The sequence below is a fragment of the Ascaphus truei genome, chromosome 2 (genome assembly GCF_040206685.1).
Source record: "Ascaphus truei isolate aAscTru1 chromosome 2, aAscTru1.hap1, whole genome shotgun sequence".
NCBI lineage: Eukaryota > Metazoa > Chordata > Amphibia > Anura > Ascaphidae > Ascaphus > Ascaphus truei.
Window position 1 is genome coordinate 477,519,748 of NC_134484.1, and position 22,828 is coordinate 477,542,575.

The window sequence follows — 22,828 nt, forward strand, 5'->3', positions numbered from 1 at the left end:
GACCGTCACTGTAAAAATCAAATTCTACTGGCTACAGAGATTTAGGTTGCTCCGTCGCGCCTACTATAAGCGCATGCAACGGATTCAATGCATTTGTTTTGACGCGACGTCAACGGCACTATAAGAGCAGCCTTAGCTTCCTCCATACTTCTGCTTCCTGTCAATCATTTTGTCAGAGTGGGTCTGCTTCACATCCATGGCGGTGATAGCTGTATTTTTCCGTCTGCAGATCCATCATCACATCCTACAATTCCGTTCATAAGAGACAGTCTGTCTTCTCTAAAGTCCCACACAAAGTAAGCTGCGAACAGAGACCTCAGTAGCTCAATGTTAGCTTCCATCTCGTTTTCCAATCATTCACAGAGGAGATCTGGTAGTTTGCAGTGCATTTTCAGTACTGGTCAAAGGATCGTCATTCATTTGTTCCAAATCTGCTTCCCTGTTGAGGGATTCTCACTAGCAGTACCAGATTGTAGGTACCCAACTTCAGCACTGGACCCTCTGCTATTCCTGGGACGATTCCGGCACTCACTCAGAGCTGCAGGACATCTCGGCCCCTTCTGATGTCACAGGGTTATCTGCGACCGTGGAAGCTGCAGACACGTTAAGTGGAGAATCTCTTTTCTTCCTCTTTACTCTGGAAGACTCTCTGGTGCATCCGGGCTACTGAGGTCCCCTTCATTAACTTCTTGTCACGATTGTGCTCGCCACAAACCGGGACCGGACCGCGGGGCTGAGGCTGGGTTATGAAACCGACCTTATACCGCGCAGACTGGTCCGGAGTGCGCAGTTCATAGTCAAACAGGCCGGGTTCAGGACTGGAGATAACAGCATAGTTGTTGGGCAAGCCAGAGTCGGGGTAGGAGATATCCGGGTAGTCGTAGTTCAAGCAGGGAGTCGGCAACAGGAAATCAAGCTGGTCCTTTTGCATCAGCGCAATCGCTTCAGGTCGGGAACGAGGTTTACGCGAGTGGCGTCCACGACCCATGGCTCTGGTCTAGGAGAGGGAAGACTGACCGCAATAGGCACACCACCAGGCAGCACTAGTAACCCCGTGTTACAGCACAAACGAAGCAGGTCTGTAAGAACCAGGAACTCAGGAACTCAGCGTAGCAGCAGCAGGCCTGGAGGAAACTGGACGAGTACAACGAACTGGAACAAAAACAGAGATACGTAACGAAAGAACAAGGCTTTTGGCAGAAACACAGGTAACATCCCATAAGGATCTATGCTCGGCAAGGAAGTGAAGCCAAAGCAGAATATTTAAAGCGACAGTGACCAATCCGGACGAGGGGCATGGTGGAGGCGTGTCGAGGAGCTGCTTGTGAGTGGCTGAGAGACCAGGAAGTAGTGGAGCACAGCTGAGAGTCTGTAACACCAGTGCCAGAATCCAAGATGGCGACGGCAGAGTTCAAGGTATGCACTGGGCGGCGGCATGGGTGGCGACGGGGGGCAGGGGCAGCAGCCGCTGCAGTACTGGTAGTGGGTAAGGAGGGGTCACACCACAAGGGACGTGGCCCCCGATTCCTTACACTTCTGCAGTCACTGCACCCATGAGGTTTTGCTTGCAGTTGGAGTAGCTGGTGGAAATACAGTATTCGACGTGCAGCTGATCCTGCTCTTGCTGCCAGCGTTCATGTTCAAGGGCGTAGCGACAAAACCCCTCCATACTTCCCCCCTTCAATACTTCCTCCCCCAGTCCATGCTTCCCGCCGTCTATACTTCCTCCCCATCTACATACTTCCCTCCTCCCTATACTTTCTCACCCCCTACCTCAACCCATACTTCCCCTCTCCCCATACTCCCCCTCCCCCATCCTCTCCCCCCTCATATTTTTGCCCCCTCCCCGTACTTCCTCCCATACCCATACATTCCCGCCTCCATACTTTAGCCCCATGCCCACACCCCCCCTTCCCTATACTTCTCCCCTCCATATGTCCCTCCATACTCATACTTCCACCCTCCCCATCCACATACTTCCACCCTCCCCCATACACATACTTCCACCCTCCCCATACATCCACCATACTTCACCCCCATGTACCCCTTCCCCATTATTCCAGTCTATATATCTTCACCCCTCACTATACTTCACCCCTACCCTCTCCACACTTCCACCCACTTCCCCTCCCCATACTCTCCCCCCACCCACACACACCTTTTTCCTCCCTCCCCCTCCCCATACTGTTTCCCCTTTTCAGACAGTATATGAATAAAGAATATATTGGAACTTGTCAGTGTGTATAAAGAAGGAATGAAAGCCTGGAGTATTAGTGCAGATAGCACTGCATAACGTGTCAGCTTATACCACACGCGGTGTAATGTGCGCATACTCGGAGGAAATAGTACTTTTGTGTAAACAAAAATAATATATAAAGATTTGCAATTTATTTGTGAATATAGAAGTGCAATGCGCCCTACATATATAGTTAATGTTAGTGAAACTAACCCCCCCCCCCCCCCCCCCCTGGATATATCCTGTATATAAACACATTGTACATGCACAGGAATCTCTTTCCCTAGCAGGTTTCTGGGAATGTTACTGTGTTACTTATATGTGTCAATCGGTCTTGTCTAATAAAAACTACAACTCCCATGATCCCCTGCGTGTGAGCATGCGCAGTAGAGCATAGGGCTGTGACCCGGATGTAGTAGGCAGCGATGGGAGGAAATGAGTTCTGCACACAGACAGTCCTGTGAGAAATGCAGAGGATCTGTGAGTGATGCAGCAATGAGAAGTCACTGACTGTGCTGCCCTGTCTGTAACAGGGGGATCTATTCCTGCACTGGCCTCACCCGGTGGGAGGAGATTACTGCCAGTACAGAGCACTTCCATAGCTCACTGTGCTTATTGCTGGGACCCATCCCAATCAGGATTCCCCTATAACTTACATGCAGCTATCTGTGTGAGGTACACCTCTCTGCCCTGTCCAGTAGGAGGTTAAGTTACAGCTCAGACATCATCTGAACATCTCCCCAGCACCCAGACCTGCACCCACAGAGGAGAACCACAGGTCCCAGCTTCTATACCCAGCACCCAGACCTGCACCCACACCGGAGAACCACAGTTCCCAGCTACTATACTCATCCTGCACCCAGAGGAGAACCACAGGTCCAGGTTCTATACCCATCCAGCACCCACAAGAGGACAACAGGTACCGTCTTCTATACCCATCCTGCACTCACAGAGGAGAACCACAGGTCCAGCTTCTATACTAATCCTGCACCCATAGAGGAGAACCACAGGTCCAGCTGTGACCCATCCTGCATCCAGAAGAGAACTGAAGGTCCATGAGTTGTGAATCACAGGGATCTAGCCCTGATTTTAATATTTAAATAGATAGTTAGGAATGTTGATGGATTAAGCACTGGAGATTTGAATGTATACATTAGTGGGAACCCAAGCCTATTGTGTATTACAAATATAGTCTCTGGGTTAGACAGATAACAGGAGGACTGCACCTTGTTTATGTTGGGTAGGATACAATACTGACGCACCTTTATACAGGCATACCCTGCATTAACGTACGCAATGGGTCCAGAGCATGTATGTAAAGCGAAAATGTAGTTAAAGTGAAGCACTACCTTTCCCCACTTATCGATGCATGTACTGTACTCCAATCGTCATATACGTGCATAACTGATGTAAATAACGCATTTGTAACAGGCTCTATAGTCTCCCCGCTTGCGCACAGCTTCAGTGCAGGTAGGGAGCCGGTATTGCTGTTCAGGACGTGCTGACAGGCGCATGCGTGAGCTGCTGTTTGCTTATTGGGCGATGTGTCCTTACTCGCGAGTGTACTTAAAGTGAGTGTCCTTAAACCGGGGTATGCCTGTATTTTGCTCCCAGGTGGGACAGTAATTATTTGTGGCCACTTGGTTGTGACTTGGAGAATATTTTCCCAGTCACTCTGAGCTCGGTTATTTTTCTCACTTGCAATCAGCGGTGATGTATGCAGCGTACATATTGTATAAGTGTTCCTATGCCATATAATTGTTATATTATTTTACGTATCAAGGAGAAAAAGAAACCTAGTTTGCAAGCACTCCGTCACAACTAAATGTATAATGAATGTGTTAAAATACTTTATTATACCAATAAATAAAAAAAGGGGGTTTAAAATAAAATGTATGTCAAACAGTACGTGACTGTCATTTGTAACGTAACTCTGGTTAGTTAGGTTGATTTTACATATGGAGATCCTTAATTGATATTCAGGATCTTATGCTATTATATAGCTGCCTATAGATATAGGAATGGGGCCGTAATGGGGCCACTGTGTAGATAATGTCTTATCCCCGTAGGGATGGATCAGGGCATATAATTAGTAAGTGTACTGTTAATAATTGACTTTGTAATAATACGTTATTGATCCTTGGCAAGGGTAGCGAAGATAAATCCGATCTATGTGACTACCTATAATATATGGTCAGTCCAGAACCAGTGGGTAACCTCCTTATGGCTGCTAGGCAAGTGATTAGGTTATGCGGATAACACTCGAGAGAAGCACCTGTAAATGTTTCTCCCCTAGCACCCAAATAGCCTACAAAGGATGATATGGTGTACACAGTAAGGTAACTATTGTAACCCTCACAGTGTGATCATCATACAGTGACAGCCAGATAAGTACTGATGTATACTCTGGCTAAGGCTGATAAAGGCGATATTGTGTGTCCCCCAGAGATGATATACAGCTGGTCTCCTAAACCGGAGTTCCTACTGTACAGTTGGAACCCTCATAACACTTGCCCAGGGAATATGGCAAACAAGTACAGTATATACGTAGTGAGATTCGCATCCAGAATAAATTCTGGCATAGGTGAAGCACTAAATAGAGCCTTCATAGGGTGTACACAGTGCATCACACGCAAAGCGCGATTAACATTGTAATACAATAGCATAATAGGATCATAGTAAGTCGGCTTCGCGATTAGAGGTGCTGTTGACCTGGAGCCTCGTGAAACAGCGGCTGAAACCTAGCTATTTCCTGCAGCAGAGAGGCAGGTATCGTGCGTGGCGGAACATGTGAACCCGCAGTCCACGTACACCCCTCCTCCCCCTTTTTTTGAACAAGACGCTTCGATAATGATTGATGACTGATGCAAGCCTTGGTTTAAAACTGTGTACAGTGGCTGGTCAAGTACGACCACTTTTGTGACATATACATAGCAGGCTCTTATAAGTGGTTTAGATAAAGCGCATGAAGGTCTCAGCAAAGAAACTTTAAGAGCCGGTACATAACAGCTGATAAGTCTGGCTTCCCATGTCAACAAGAAATGCTGTGCGGCGGGTAACTTAGGATCCGTCACCTACGTAGACCCCTACACCAGGATATGGGAGTATATAGGCAGGTATATAAACACCTACACGTTTAGGGAGATGCACAGCAAAAACATTAACTGTGAGCCTAAGTGGTGGTATCGAGTAATAAATTGTCCAATTAGGGCAACCACTGATAGATAATATACCCACTACTGGCTTAATAAGATATCAATGAGGCTGCCAATAATGCTTCTTAAGGTGCCGATAGAGCAGCTAGTGGGCGCGAATCATAAGTAAGATACTGGTGCCATGAGGTAAGGTCAAGGTAAGTCCCGACCCTCCCGCACCCCCACTTAGCAGGATAAAGGAATGTGATGACTGGAACACGGTAGAGCACATAAAAATAGAACTATAAACGCATAGTCCCCTATATCAGCGCTGATCATTAATATATCAGCGCTGATATGCTCGAGGGCATGCCTATCTAGACAGTGGACTGGAGGAACAGCCCCATATAGCAGGAGGATCCTGCGGTATGGAATATAGCCCGCAGAATCGCTGTGTTCTATTACACGGAGGGAGCTGAAATAGAGGTAGCAGTAACAAAATCGCCAAAGTGCTACTTTCAAATGAAAAGTCTCCCGCGTGTGTATGAGAGAGTGTGGCCCACTTGCAATCAGCGGTGATGTATGCAGCGTACATATTGTATAAGTGGTCCTATGCCATATAATTGTTATGTTATTTTACCTCTGATCTTCAATAATAAAACACTTACATGTAATGGTGCGGGTTTCTGTGTCTGCGCTACATTACAATACAGCGCAAATAACGAACAAACAGTGGGGATAAGAGCAGCAAGTCCCGAAGAGCTTACAATCTAAGTGGTATATTGGGAAATAAACTGAAGACAAAACCCCTGCTTCAGCTGAATAATGTTTATGTAAATGTGAGGGTGCTGATTGGGGCAATAGTGGTACTGCAACTGTGGAGAAAAGGACCCCAATATAAGTAGCACTCTCTCACTAGCTGGATTGTTAATGTATAAGTTAAAATAATTTTATTGATGAACAACGGCTAAAATACAGGGCTTTAAAATAAACAATTAAATGGCGCAAAAATGATCCAATTGAAGTGTAGTGAACCCCGGATCAGAATCAATGCTAGATACAGTGTATTAATAGTGAGCAGTGAGCCTTGGTGTCACCTTGCCATTGTTGTACACGGTATAATTGTAGGTGGAAAGAGTATCTATACATAATAATAGCATGTTCTTGTATAGCGCTGCTAGTTGTACGTAGCGCTTTACAGAGACCTTGTGCGGGCACAGGTCCCTGCCCTGTGGAGCTTACAATCTATGTCTTTGGTGCCTGAGGCACAGGGAGATAAAGTGACTTGCCCAAGGTCACATGAAACCGACACCGGGAATTGAACCAGGCTCCCCTGCTTCACACTCTGTGTCATTACTCACTGAGCCGCTCCCTCTCCCATACATATTTGTGTGAAGACCAATGGTGCCCAGAAAACAGATAATCCCTTAGTTATGGGCTCCGTTAGAACATTGTCTGTTGGAGCTTTAACTTTGCCCGAGCAAGGCAGCGCAGACGCTCCCGTGTGGAGTCTAGATACTGCGTTGTCAGTGTGAGCCTTGCGCGTGCACGTGGGTAGTTATATATATTATTTAGTTAAAAACAATAAGCGAGAAAGTCTGATAATTGGTCAGAATAAGTGGTAACTGGTACGAGAGTCAATTGGCAGTTGGTAAGATTGCTTAGGTAGGGGGAGATATTGACGGGGGGGGGGGGGGGGGTGAGAGGAGGAGTCCTAGTAGTTCTGGTGGTTTTCTTTGGGGCGAGGCACCTTTTTGTTTGCATTTGGTCCAAGTGCTGGCACTTTTGTTTGCATTTGGTCCAGGTGCTGGCACTTTTGTTTGCATTTGGTCCAGATGCTGGCACTTTTGTTTGCATTTGGTCCAGGTGCTGACACTTTTGTTTGCATTTGGTCCAGATGCTGGCACTTTTGTTTGCATTTGGTCCAGGTGCTGGCACTTTTGTTTGCATTTGGTCCAGGTGCTGGCACTTTTGTTTGCATTTGGTCCAGGTGCTGGCACTTTTGTTTGCATTTGGTCCAGGTGCTGGCACTTTTGTTTGCATTTGGTCCAGGTGCTGGCACTTTTGTTTGCATTTGGTCCAGGTGCTGGCACTTTTGTTTGCATTTGGTCCAGATGCTGGCACTTTTGTTTGCATTTGGTCCAGGTGCTGGCACTTTTGTTTGCATTTGGTCCAGATGCTGGCACCTTTGTTTGCATTTGGTCCAGGTGCTGGCACTTTTGTTTGCATTTGGTCCAGGTGCTGACACTTTTGTTTGCATTTGGTCCAGGTGCTGACACTTTTGTTTGCATTTGGTCCAGGTGCTGGCACTTTTGTTTGCATTTGGTCCAGATGCTGGCACTTTTGTTTGCATTTGGTCCAGGTGCTGGCACTTTTGTTTGCATTTGGTCCAGATGCTGGCACTTTTGTTTGCATTTGGTCCAGGTGCTGGCACTTTTGTTTGCATTTGGTCCAGGTGCTGGCACTTTTGTTTGCATTTGGTGCAGGTGCTGGCACTTTTGTTTGCATTTGGTGCAGGTGCTGGCACTTTTGTTTGCATTTGGTCCAGATGCTGGCACTTTTGTTTGCATTTGGTCCAGGTGCTGGCACTTTTGTTTGCATTTGGTCCAGGTGCTGGCACTTTTGTTTGCATTTGGTCCAGGTGCTGGCACTTTTGTTTGCATTTGGTCCAGGTGCTGGCACTTTTGTTTGCATTTGGTCCAGGTGCTGGCACTTTTTGTTTGCATTTGGTCCAGGTGCTGGCACTTTTGTTTGCATTTGGTCCAGGTGCTGGCACTTTTTGTTTGCATTTGGTCCAGGTGCTGGCACTTTTTGTTTGCATTTGGTCCAGGTGCTGGCACTTTTGTTTGTGCTATGGTGGCTCAGTGGTAGAATGAAACTTGCTGCTTCTGTTGTACGGATGACGTCGGGCTCCTCAGACGTTGGGCTCCTCGGACGTCGGGAAGGCAGACGCACCGTGGAGATAGTTGAGAAATTGATAGCAGGGAGCAGGTCACAGAGGATGGATGACAGAAGTTTGAAATGGCAGAGATATTTAATTGTAATGTTAGTCGCAATTAATCAAAATGTAAAAACGTTATTATATATTAATACCTTCCCCTCCCCCTGCGACAATTAAGCCTTTCTCCTTTCCCTCCCCTGTGCACGTATCCTCTTCCCTCCCCCCCTACCCCTCCCAGGCATTTAACCCACTCCCTTCTCTCCTGGGGCACTTAATCCCTTAACCATCCTTGTGGGGCATTTAATCTCCTTCCCCTCTCCCTTGCCCACCTCATGGGGCACTTAATCCCTTAACCATCCTTGTGGGGCATTTAATCTCCTTCCCCTCTCCCTTGCCCACCTCATGGGGCACTTAATCCCTTAACCATCCTTGTGGGGCATTTAATCTCCTTCCCCTCTCCCTTGCCCACCTCATGGGGCACTTAATCCCTTAACCATCCTTGTGGGGCATTTAATCTATTTCCCCTCTCCCGCGCCCACCTCCTCGGCACTTAATTCCTTCCCCTCTCTCCTCCTCTTGGGCACTCAATCCCTTTCCCTAACTCAGGGACTAAAACCCTCTCTCCTCTGGGGCACTTGACCTCTTTCCTTCTTCCCTCTGGTACACTTAACACCATTCCCCTCTCCCCACCTGGGGCACTTAGCCCCTCCATCCTCTCTCTGGGACTCTTAACCCCCCCCCGGACCCTAAACCCCTTCCCATCCGCCCTGTGGGACTTATAACCCCTCCATCCCCACCATCCCTCTGAGACCCTTAAACCCTCAATCCTCACCACCACCCTGGGACTCAACACCCCCTCCCTCCCGCCACAACACACACACACAGACACACTTTTTTTTTTTTTTGGACTCAACCTCCCCTCACCCCCCTTCAAGGCAACCCCCCCCTTCCATATCTGCACTATATCCTTTCTCACCTACACTGCTTCCATCACCCTAGCATCCCATGACTCTCACCCTTAGATACGCCCCTCATTTAAAAGTTAATTAAATTAATACCAATTTGTTTTGATAATTCTTAAGATGGTGCAAATATACAAAGATAACAGAGAGGTACAAGAACTTTGTATATTTGCATAATTTAGAAAATGAGGTGTTAACCCCTTGTATGCTACAGACGTGAGGCTACCACATGCTTGGGTTTTTATATGGCGGCGCATACAGAGACCCAGACACAGCACCCACCTCTATGCCTGGGGTCACCCTGCTCTCCCTCAGCTGTATTTCTGCACCGCAGATTGGGGGAGGGAAGAGGGCTCTGTGTCTCACTTCTAAAGCCGCGATTATAGTGCAGTCACGCGTGCAACATTACGTGCCGCGATCTCAAATGTGTGTTCCTCAATGAGGCCGCTCATAGTGTGCGCGAGCGAACGAGTGACCGCGCACATTTTCAAAATACAATTCAAATTGTTGTTGTTTTATCGCGACGGCCACGTCACGTGAGCGGTTAAGCCAATAAGGGTGAACCAGCCACGTGACGCGTCCGACACGCCTCCCGATCGCCTCTCAATAGCCTCCAGCTTGGCTCATGTTTCATACGCGTGTGACGTTACACGAGCTTCCACTATAATCGCGGCCTATTGTCCGAATATTACCGGCCGAAGTTGAAACCGCGTGGGTTCACGATTAATACAGACCGACCGTAGGATCCGATAACACATCCGTCTGTGATAAATGGTGCCAAGTTTCCTCTGAAATGGCAGTATGCATGAGTGCTCTGCCGGGCTGAACTATTCATTATCCGTCCACAATTTCCACCTCCGGTGACTGCTACTCAGGTGTATTAGATCTGAGGGCGGCAGATTGATACATCAGGCGGTTCACTCTGCGTATATATCTCCGCACAGAGAATATGGCAGTACTCTTTGATAACGCGCCATGTGCGTGAAACGCGATTAGAACGGCTCTGTATTTTTGGACAGAGATGCTGTTCCTCATGTTGCAATAAATCCTGTTTTTTACCAGCAAGTTAATCTTTTGACCCCTTTCTGCTTCATCTATCTTACCGGATTCGCACACTCTTCAAACACGTATTTATGTCTGTCTTTATATAGCGCTGTAACAGGGGAGTTATCCCTGTTCAGGAAATGTGCCTCTAATCCAGCAGTGTGGTGGTTAACTGCTGGTAGTCAATTATCCAACACCACCTGCCTGATTAACTTCTTAGAAAAGCATGTCTTTTGAGACAGGAAAGGAGATTGTTCCTGAGTCTCACAACTTGTGAGACTGACCATGGGGACAGATGTCTTGAGCCTGCCAGAAGAAGAGCAGAGCTGCTTGCAAGACAGAGGGGAAAACACCTCTAAACCTGAATGCTGACACAACCTGAGGAAAAAGGCAGCAACCCAGGAACAGAGAAGACTTTCCCTCCAACCACTACAAACAGACAAGACTTTCCTTTTATAAGACTTGTGGTATACCTGCTTATATCAAGATATATGTTTGGGGCTGGGAGACATGCTTATCTAAAGGGAGTTGTGGACCATATGTTTCACTAGAAATACTCCCAAGTGAATAGAAGCTTTGTTTGACCCCTTGTTTGGATGGTTTTCTGATATTAAGGAAACAGGCGCAATAAAAGCCTTATTTAATTTCACCATAACCAGTCTCCCTTGAATACCTCTGTGCGCGTTCCTCCTACAAGCGCCATTAATGTACATCGTGCTTCACAGCAGTAATATATGTGATAATCATATAAATAACAAATAATATAAATAACACATGAAGGGAAAAGTGCTTTAGACATAAGAGTAACATTTGAAGAGCTTACAATCTAATTGGTTGGTAGTAAGAACGTACAGAGACAGTAGGAGGGCGTTCTGGTAAGTGCGTCTGCAAGGGCCAAGGTTAATGTATGAGGTGTTAATTATAAGCCATGGAGCTATTCATATGCTTCCTTAAGCAGTTGCGTTTTGAATTGGGTCAAAAATGTGGATAGAGAGGGTGCTTGTCAGATATTGAGGGGAAGGGCATTCCAGAGGTGTTGGGCAGTCAGTGAGAAAGGTTTAAGGCGGGAGAGGGCTTTAGCTACAAAAGGGGTAGAGAGAAGACATCCTTGAGCAGAACGCAAGAGTCGGGATGGACTATAGCGAGAAATTAGGGCTGAGATGTAAGGGGAGCAGAAGAGTGTAGAGCTTAAAAAGTGAGGAGGAGAATTGTGTGTGTGTGTGTGTGTGTGTGTGTTACAGGATTTTATAGGAAGCCAGGAAAGGGATTTCAGCAGGGGAGACGCTGAGACAGATTTAGGAAATAGTAAAATGATTCTGGCACCAGCATTTAGGATAGATTGTAGGGGAGACAGGTGAGAGGCATGAAGTCTAGTCAGCAGGAGGTTACAGTAGTCGAGACGGGAGAGAATGAGTTTTTGCAGAGGAAAGGGCGTATATTGGTAATAATGCGGAGAAAAAAGCGACAGGTTTTAGATACCTTTTGAATGTGAGAGAGGAGTCAAGTGTGACCCCTAGGCAACGTGTTTGGGCTACTGGGTGAATGATAGTACTTTCAACAGTAATGTGGAAGTAGAGAATATGGAATTACCCAGTATACCGAGGCTGCTAACAGGTAGTGCACACACTTTATGGCAACTTGATTGAAGAGAGACCCAGCAATGATTAATGAAACAATAAGCCTCCGGTATTGAAAACAGGGAGTTGGGTAATAGTAAGCCGGATAGAGGTACAGGGGGACACCTCCCTAAGGGGCGCCCCCAAGTAAATCACAGCCCGGCACTAACCGCCTCAATAATCTCCCTGAAATACCGCGTGGAGGTTAGGAGTACTCACGAAAAAGCCGTCCCTGTTGGTGCAGGGAATTCTGCAGCGGCTTCCTCCTCTGGTGTAGCTGGCGTCAGCGTGCTCCGCCGGAAATGATGACACAGGAAGAAGGGGGTAAGATGGTCCGTGGTTCACAGCAACTTCAGCAGCCAACGCATGGATGTCTAAAAAAACTTTATTGATCGCTAGCAGCAAACATCAGGCAACCACTCTAACATGTTTCGTCCAGGCTATGGACTTTTTCAAAGAGTGCTGATAGTGTATGGCAGCCAAATAGATATAGGGAGTGGTGAGTGTATGCCACCAATAGAAACAGGGAACGTATTTAAACCTCACCTGTGGTAGATTAATCATTAAAGTGGATAACTATCTCCCCAACAATCCCCATAGCAATGGCTGCACAACAAGGTATTTACAACATACACATGAAAAATCTTAAAAACAAAACAGAACATATAATGGATAAATTTAAAAACACAACTACTGATGTTTTAAGTTACCAGCATCATTATTATTATATAAAGCTATATCAATTAATGGAAGTATACAGATGTATAACAAAGGATTTCATATATCTAGTACTTATAAAATCTTTTTTGTACTTATAAAGCATTTTCAGTATCAAGATTCACTTTAAAGGGATATAAACATTTTATCAATTTATTCACATAATTCATATCCATGAATACAGTGGCAACCGCATGACAGACAGTAACTTAATATGTCACCTCCCAGATCACAATGTAATTGGGTGAACACTGTGAACCCACCCCAAAACTTAGCCATTACCCCATCAGGAAGTGTTTCAGTTCCCACTCCTGATTGATGCCGGCCGGATGGAGTGTGTTCAGAGTGTACACCCAATACATTTCCTGTTTATTTAATACCCCCTCTCTATGGCCTCCTCTAGCGTTACAAGGGATATGTTCAATTGCCATATAGGAAAAGTTGGCTATTCCCCCTTTAGGGCATCTGGAGAAGTGTCTGGGAACTGGATGAGACACATCATTCTTTTTAATAAGTCTGACATGCTCGGCAATGCGGGTCTTGACTGGCCGAATGGTTCGTCCCACATATAATTTTTTGCAACCACATCTCATTAGACAAACATGAGATTGAATTTTTGAGAAGTCCACATCCCGTGATTCCGGTATTCCACCATCTCCCAAAGATCCATAAGTCACTGGTCGACCCTCCTGGTCGTCCTATAGTGGCAGGTATTGGATCTTTGGGAGATGGGTTATCGCGGTATGTGGACTCTTATCTCAAACCATTGGTACTGGCATTACCGTCATTCATTAAGGATTCCACGGACCTCATGGTAGATGTAAAGGATCTGGTCTGGAAAAAAGAATACAGATGGGTCACCCTTGACGTGATCTCTCTGTATTCCATCATTAATCACGATCACGGGTTATTAGCTATCACGCACTTTTTAAATTTATCACATCTGTCCACTTCACTTTGCACTTTTCTATTAGAATCTATTAAATTTTTATTAACTCACAATTATTTCTTATTTGATTCACGTTTTTATTTACAATTATTAGGCACTGCAATGGGCACAAGTTTTGCACCATCATATGCAAACTTATTCATGGGGTTATGGGAAGCACAATATATATATCACAGTAATAATTCTTATCGTTCACAAATTATTTACTATAAAAGATTCATCGACGATCTCATTATTATATGGGACGGCGATGAATCATCACTTGTAGCATTTATAAACACACTTAATATCAATAATGTTAATATCAAATTCACTTATGAACAAAATATAAATTGCATCAATTATCTGGACCTGCTCCTTTACATAGACCATGACATGCTAATCCAAACTGACATATTTCGCAAGCCAAACTCCCGAAACACACTACTGTCAGCCAAAAGTTGTCATCCACAATCTTTAATCAAAAGTATTCCGAGGGCCCAATTTGTAAGGTTGAGACGGATATGTTCTGATGACGAGAATTTCTCTTTGCAGTCACAAGCACTATTTGAGAGATTCCAAGCCAGGGGTTACAAATATACAGATATCCAGACAGCATACGAGTACGCTATGACTTTGGATCGCCCTGGAATCCTCGATAAAAAGAAAAAAGACAAACATCATAAGGGGTACATACAATCTAAGAGCAAGTATAGTGATATGAGTCCATTATTCATCACGACTTATAGTCGCCAATCCAAGCTTATATGCGACATTGTGCATAAACATTGGCACACCCTGTGCCTTGATAAGGATATTGCTGAGTTTACCTTGAAGGGACCAAAATTTTCATTCCGTAGGGCTAAGACACTAGCATCACACCTCTCGCCAAGTCACTTTCAAACTAAAACTGATCTTAAAAGAATTGGTAGTATTCCTAAAGGTTTTTATGCATGTGGAAATTGTTCCATGTGTAAATATGTTCATAGTACAAAATTTGTCCAAACTGACATCAATGGAAAAAAATATTTTATTAAAGAATTTTTGAATTGTAATACATCCTACACCATTTATCTTTTGAGATGTGGTTGCAAAAAATTATATGTGGGACGAACCATTCGGCCAGTCAAGACCCGCATTGCCGAGCATGTCAGACTTATTAAAAAGAATGATGTGTCTCATCCAGTTCCCAGACACTTCTCCAGATGCCCTAAAGGGGGAATAGCCAACTTTTCCTATATGGCAATTGAACATATCCCTTGTAACGCTAGAGGAGGCCATAGAGAGGGGGTATTAAATAAACAGGAAATGTATTGGGTGTACACTCTGAACACACTCCATCCGGCCGGCATCAATCAGGAGTGGGAACTGAAACACTTCCTGATGGGGTAATGGCTAAGTTTTGGGGTGGGTTCACAGTGTTCACCCAATTACATTGTGATCTGGGAGGTGACATATTAAGTTACTGTCTGTCATGCGGTTGCCACTGTATTCATGGATATGAATTATGTGAATAAATTGATAAAATGTTTATATCCCTTTAAAGTGAATCTTGATACTGAAAATGCTTTATAAGTACAAAAAAGATTTTATAAGTACTAGATATATGAAATCCTTTGTTATACATCTGTATACTTCCATTAATTGATATAGCTTTATATAATAATAATGATGCTGGTAACTTAAAACATCAGTAGTTGTGTTTTTAAATTTATCCATTATATGTTCTGTTTTGTTTTTAAGATTTTTCATGTGTATGTTGTAAATACCTTGTTGTGCAGCCATTGCTATGGGGATTGTTGGGGAGATAGTTATCCACTTTAATGATTAATCTACCACAGGTGAGGTTTAAATACGTTCCCTGTTTCTATTGGTGGCATACACTCACCACTCCCTATATCTATTTGGCTGCCATACACTATCAGCACTCTTTGAAAAAGTCCATAGCCTGGACGAAACATGTTAGAGTGGTTGCCTGATGTTTGCTGCTAGCGATCAATAAAGTTTTTTTAGACATCCATGCGTTGGCTGCTGAAGTTGCTGTGAACCACGGACCATCTTACCCCCTTCTTCGTAATGTGGAAGTAGGTAGTATGGCCAGGTTTGGGAGGAAGTATGAGGAGCTCTGGTTTTGCCATGTTAAGTTTGAGTCGGCGTAGTGCCTTCCAGGATGATATAGCCGAGAGACATTCAGAAACTTTGGTCTCGTACAGCAGGTGTAAGGTCAGGGGTAGAAAAGTAAATTTGTGTGTCATCAGCATAGAGGTGATATTTGAACCCAAGAGATGTGATTAGGTCACCTAGAGAGTGTGTAAAGAGAAAAGAGAAGAGGTCCCAGGACAGAGCCCTGTGGTACCCCAACAGAGAGATCGATAGAGGAGAAGGTGTTGGCAAAAGAGACACTGAAAGTACGATGGGAGAGGTAAGAGGAGATCCAGGATAGAGCTTTGTTACGAATGCCAATAGTATGGAGAATGTGAAGGAGAAGAGGCTGGTCCACAGTATCAAATGCTGCAGAGAGGTCGAGTATTATGAGCAGAGTGTAATGACCTCTGTCTTTGGCATCATGGAGGTCATTAGTTATTTTAGTGAGGGCTGTTTCAGTGGAGTGAGCAGTGCGGAAGCCAGATTGTAGAGGGTCTAGGAGAGAATAGGTGTTGAGAAAATGGAGCAAGCGAGAGATACAAGATGTTCAAGGAGTTTAGAGGCAAAAGGCAGGAGGGAGACAGATTGATAGTTAGAAAGACAGGTAGGGTCAAGCTTGCTGTTTTTGAGTAATGGTATAATTGTTGCATGTTGAAGGTAGTGGGAAAGGTACCAGAGTAGAGGGAGGAGTTAAAAATGTGTGTGAGTGTAGGGATTATAGTAGTAGCAAGAGGTTTTAGGAGAGTGGAGGGAATGGGTCAAGAGGGCAGGTGGTAGAGGGAGAAGAGGAGATCAGCAACGACACATCCTCCTCTGTGACAGTGGATAAAGAGTCAAGGAGTGCAGGAGGAGAGTTAGGAAGAGTTGTAAGATGGGAGGAGGCTACCGAGGGGATGGCCTGATGTATGGATTCCACCTTTTCCTTGAAATAGTCGGCAAAGTCCTGAGGTGAGATGGAGGAAGAAGAACAGGCAGCAGAGGGGGGTCTGAGTAGGGAGTCAAAGACAGAGAAGAGTCGGCGTGGATTAGACTTGTGCGTGTTGATTAGTGAAGAAAAGTAAGTTTGTTTAGCTTGAGAGAGGGCAGAGTTGAAACAGGATAGCATACATGTGTAGTGAATGAAGTCTGCAAGAGTGTGAGATATCCTCCAGAGGCGTTCAGAGGAACGAGTGCAGGAACGCAGAATGCACGTATGGAAATTAAACAAGGGTCTGGGGTTCAAAGGCAGAGAGAAAGCGGGGCATGTAGATCAAGAGAGGAGGATAAGGCAGAGTTGTAGTTCCTGACCAGGTTGTCAGGAGTGTAAAGTGGAATAAAAAGCTGGTAGGTTAATAGAGCGCAGGTCTCTGCAGAGACAAGGGGTAGGTGGAGAAGGGGAGAAGTGAGAGAGAGAAAATGAGATGAGGTGATCAGAGAGAGAAAAAGGGTAAATTGAGAAATCAGAGAGAGAAAAGTTTTGAGTGAAAACCAGGTCTAGGTAGTGGCCATCCTTGTGAGTGCTGGCTGTAGTCCACTGTTGAAGGCCAAGGGAAGAGATTAGAGAGAGAAAGTGGGAAGCCCAAGGGAGAGAGGGGTCATCAATGTGGCAGTTGAAGTCCCTAAGGAGAAGAACAGGGGAGTCTGAAGAGAAAGAAAGAAAGCCAGGATTCAAAGTGAGAGAGAAAGGCAGAAGGGGGATGAGTAGAGGTAGGTGGGCGATAGATGACCGCCACATGGACAGGGAGAGGAGAGAAAAGCTGGACAGTGCGAGCCTCAAAGGAGAGAAAAGCAAGAGAGGGAGGAATAGGAAGGGTATTGTAACGGCAGAGAGAGGAGGAGCCCCACACCTCCACCCCTGCCATCAGTGCGTGGAGTATGGGAGAAAAAAAGGCCACCATAAGAGAGGGCAGCTTCCAGAGCAGAGTCAGACTGAGAGAGCCAGGTCTCAGTTATAGCAAATAGGAGCAGGGAGTGAGAGAGAAAGAAGTTATGCACAGAAAGGAACTTGTTAGAAAGGGAGCGAGCATTCCAAAGGACACAGGAGAAAGGGAGAGAGGAGGGAGGGTGACCGGGGATGGATATGAGGTTGGAGGGATTGACACCAGAAGGAGTAGAAGTTGTATGTGGGAGGCGAGGACAAGAGCATACAGAAATAAGGCAGGGACCAGGATTGGGAGAGATATCCCCAGAAGCAAGGAGGAGAAGCATGGCTAGAAAGAGAATGTGTGAGGATGATTTGTAGGGGTGTGTTTTAGTGCAGGGGATATAGCTGTGTAGTGTCAGAAGGCGCAGGTAAGAAAGGAGTTCATGTGAACAGAGAAGTGGGGAAGGAAGGAGAGATGAAGATATATGAATAGAGTTAGAGACATACTGAGGCTGGTAGAAAGGAGAACATATTTTGAAAATAAGTGAGAGCAAAGCAAACAGTAGCGGAGGCATGGCAGGAATAGTTTAGTGCTGACATGTGCAGTCTGTGATAGATAATGTCCTTCTTTCAAGCGTAGTTCCAAATCCAGGATTCAGGGCCAGAAGTTCTCTTGTTTCACTCCTGTTAAACTCCACACTTCATGCTACTTTAAATTTATGCTGCTTGCCCCAGCATTGCTGCTCCCCCAGTGTGTCTCTAGCTATATAGGACTTACAAGTCACCTGACTGAATTAAGTTCAGCCCAACGAGCTCAATTAGCACGTGAGGCACATTTAAACAAATGGTACTTCTAAACAGGCTGTTGTCCTGCCAGGATTTACAAGTTGAATTTAGAAGCATCTATTTTGGGACTGACAAGTGAAAGGAGTGAGGGCTATCCTTTCCATGTGGACAGTGGGAGATGGGTTTGCTGCGGTGCTGCCTTTCAGCTCTATCCTCCCCCTCCTTCCCCCTCCCCCTTCCCCATCCCCCCTCCCCCTCCTATGTATGTCAAATCTATTATTTTTCTTACGTTGTCAGCTGTCTGACGACCTGATATAAATCCAACTTGGTTATGATGTATAAGATTGGGAAGAATACTTCTTAATCTGTTAGCTAAAATTTTGGAAAATATTTCTAGATCAGCGTTAATAAGTGAGACGGGGCAATAACTTCCGCAATTAGTAGGAGCTTTGCCCTCTTTGTGAATAAGGGAAATATACTGTATGCCTGCAGCATGGAAGGGGGAAAGAAAGCTTCTTCTTTTTCTTCTTTTCTTTCGAATTAGTTGAAAAGTTTGAGTAAATAAAGGGCTATTCGTACCAAATTTTTTTGTAGTATGTTTATGAGAAACCATCAGGGCCAGGGGACTTTGAGCTCTTCAAATATTTAATAACCACGTGTAGTTCTTCTGTAGTTATTCATTGATTTAGTGCTAGGTTTTCTTCAGGAGATAATTTAGGTATGTTTGCGGAGTCTAGATATTTTTTTCATCAACTGCATATTTTGGTCAGAATGTCTAACTTTTTTCATCATACAATTTTGTATAGTACTTGTAAAATTCAGCGGCTATCAGTTTTGGGTTAGAGGTCAGATCTCCCGAGGTAGTTCGAATAGATTGAATACTATAAGTGGGATGTTTATTCCTCAGTCTGGCTGCGAGCATGGAATCTGCTTTATTAGATTGTTCTAAGAACTTTCTCTAAGGCTGCGTCCAGGGTGAATCCAGCCGGGCGGAGGCGCGCTGAGGCTGAGGGAAAGCGGGTGCTTTCCCTGGCCTTAGACCGCGTGCCGTCGGGGGGGGAGGGGGAGGGTGGGGGGCCTGTGACGTCACGGAGCTGGTTCGCCCTCATTGGGCAAAAATTTTTAGCGCCAAAACTAAAATTTTCTTAAGACCCACGCATCCGAACGCTTGCGGAAGCGTGCGCGAGCCCCTGCTAAAGCCGCTCTCATTGCGGCTGCAGGGGCTCACCGCCGAGCAGCAGCGCGCCTCAGCACGGGCGCTAACCATGCCCGAGGCCTTAGTCCGCTCCAATGCTCGCTCGGCCTGTGTTGCAAGCAGCAGCTCCAGTTCAGCTCTGGATTCTTTTACATTTTCAAGGGTTGTCCCTGCTTGGTGTATTATCTGTTTTGCTGATAAGGTGTCTACTTTCTCTTGCAGTAGTTTGATTTTTGCCTGACTCTCTTTTGCTGCCTGTTGCTATACTTATTATCTTGCCTCTTATTGTCGCATAATGGGCCTCCCAAAGGGTGGACCAGGAGGCAACACTTCCCTCATTTGTCTGGGAAAAGGCTTGTATTTCTTTATCTATATCTCGGGCTATTTCTGGGATTTTTACTAAAGCCTCATTACGTTCCCAGTGAGTTTGATGTGACTTGTATATCTATCATCTCTATTTCAACCAGAGCGTGATCAGACCAACTTATATTACGGATGTTTGAGTTTATGATTTGGGAATCAGGTTAGCGCTTGTGGTTATAAGATCTATCCTGGAGTAGGACTGATGGGGATGGGAGAAAAAAGTATAATCTTTTCTCCTTGGGTTTAGTTCCCTCCATGTGTCTATCGGGTTCAGAGAGCTTAAACCTCTCTTTAAGGCCTTTAGATCTGTGATTCTGGAGTAGAGGGACATCGTAGGGTTGTTTGGATGGTTTAATCTGTCCCTGTTGGGATCCAATGTCAGATCGACATTTCCGCCCAAGATAATTTGGCCCTCTGCTATGTTTCCCAGAATACTAAAGAATTTGTTGAAGAAAGGAGCACTCCTTTCGTTCGGGGCATAACAACTTGCCAGAGTGACCTCGTTACCCTGAATGCTTCCAACCACTATCACATATCTTCTGTCTTTATCTATCTTTGTGAGTTTGGGGGAGAACTGTAAGTGTTCATTTATAAAAAATTGCCGTTCCTCTTTTTTTCCCTTTGCAGATGACCGGAAGACATTTGGGAAGTTTTTATCAAAATATTTAGGGGTCACACTGTTTAAACTACGATTCCTGAATTAGGAGGATGTCGCCTCTTAGTCTCTTATATTCTGAAAGGTCTATTTTCCTTTTGGAAGAACTATTCAGGCCTTTGACATTGTGGGTTATAATTCTAATTGACATCTTGAGGTCCAAGTGGGACCCTGGACCGATCCCTTCAGCTCATGTGAGCTTCTAAGAGTATCCACTGTGTAGGAGATGGGGGTTTATGGTAGGTCACACTTAATCTGTTGTTTAAAAGGAGGATCCTCTCAGATTTTGTGTATCTATATGTTGTTTTCCCATTTGGGACATAGTACAGTATGCACACCTTGATTAGGGGATCAGAAAGGGAAAAAACAAAAATAAAGGAGCCTCGTGAGTCACTGAAGATCTTGAGCTCATTTGCCCTTGCAAAAACCGGAATGGGGGCGGAGGGGGGTGGAGAACAAGGGCCAGAGTTCCTTAAGGGGACTCGGTCTTAATTGGGAATATATTGTGAGTCTTGTCAAGTTAGACTTAGGATCTGCCGGGCAACGTGCTGTCTGGATATTAACTTTTCAACGGGTATAACTTGGGTTTATAATCTAAGAAGAGGAAAGGACTAGCAAATTTTGAATCATAATATTGAACTTATTTTTGATAGGTGTGTTGGTTCATACTCAAGTTATCATTTGAGCTTATTAGAAAGCGTTTCAACTTAATGAACATAGAATTCTATATTCTTGATGGACCGACCCGGGCACACAGGCCGGATCGAGGGGTGTGAGGGGAGGGCCAGAGCCGATCCATTCTCCAACATCATCTGAACTTTATCACAGACATTTGTCATAACATTTAAAATGACATTAACATTTTGTTAGAGAACAGTTGAACATATTAGCCATAAAACGAAGGATTCTTAGTGGGCTGAAACGATTGCAAAAGCTGTCTTTCCAGATTCCCCCCTGTGTTGCCGCTCCCAGATCTCTGCCCACTCTCCCCCGCAACTGTTCTGAGGGAAGCAAGTTCCCTCAGATTTCTCATCTCTCAAATGTTTGACGAAGGGGCAGAGAGGAACAGGAAAGGGGTGGAGAAGAGGGCACCGGGAGGGGGACTGACCAAGCCTGAGAGGCAACACAGGGAAACCATATAGTCTTCCATCTGGGGTCATTATAGTTCTGTTGGCTGACCGAGGGACCCCATCAACCCACCACTCACCCCCCACCAAGTCCAAACCAACGCCCCACTTTGATCACATAAAGGATATATTAAGTCTTCCTCTCCACCGAGTGGGTCCTGTTTAGGTGTAATTTTTTTTTCTAGGTCATCTCATCACGTGGCCGCCACCTGCACTATCATGTTCGGCCGTCTGCGCACATCTTCGGCTGCTCGCCCGCGCACAGCTTCTTGTCCGCCCGGGCACAACTTTTTCGCCGTCCCACACACAGCGTCTGCCGGCCCGCGCACACCATGTTTTGCCGCCTGCGCCACCCCTAAATATTCTTGCGCCCCCCATTTGCGCACCACTGCATTCAATCACAACACACACAGCACACATACTCAATCACAACGCACACACAGACACAACACACACACTCAATCCCAACACAGACAACACACACACACACACAGACACACAACACACACTCAATTACAACCAACACAGACACAACACACACAATCACAACACACACACACACTCAATCACAACCAACACAGACACAACAGACACATTTTCACCTGTGGCTTTCAGAGGCTACTGTGACGATGGCGCATTATCTTTGCGATCAATAAAAGGCAGGTTGCCCGGCAAAGTAAACCCCGAGTCATCAAATGTGTGTTTAAAGTGTCAGCTCTGCGGTCTAGGGCTGACTGCAGTTTTACAAAGGCTGCTAGCCTGTGTTTAAGGGGGTAATTGGAGAAGTACGCTTGGGATGGGGAAGATACCATTTAAAGCCCAGATCAAAAAGCGTATCCAATTAACGGTATAACTTTCGTTAGGAATGTCCTAATGTTCTAATTTTTTGTATGCAAACGATTAGGAGAGAGACATATAGACTGTTATGATTTTATTAATAGCACCATGTGTGTAAATGCATAAACGGGCATGGCACTTGTGTAGGTTACAGTTATATGAGGTGGGGGGATTTATATGAAGGCACGGGACAGGATACATTGAAAGATTCACCCTGCTAGGTTATGACCCACCATACAAGGGGGGCAGGTATGCATAACCGAATGCATGGCTTCTAAGGGACCCTGGTGAGATGCACT

General features: G+C 45.3%; 1 protein-coding gene across 2 annotated transcripts in view; it reads left to right on the plus strand.

The window, feature by feature from the left end:
• The first annotated feature begins 2,647 nt into the window (after nt 1-2,647).
• LOC142488013 (uncharacterized) overlaps nt 2,648-22,828 on the plus strand; it is a 44,840-nt gene continuing 24,659 nt past the window's right edge. The window contains exon 1 of one of the 2 annotated variants that reach the window (XM_075588340.1): nt 2,648-3,287. The gene's annotated coding sequence lies outside the window, so the exon portion shown is untranslated. The remainder of the gene's footprint in view (nt 3,288-22,828) is intronic. The other variant, XM_075588341.1, reaches the window with a different exon arrangement.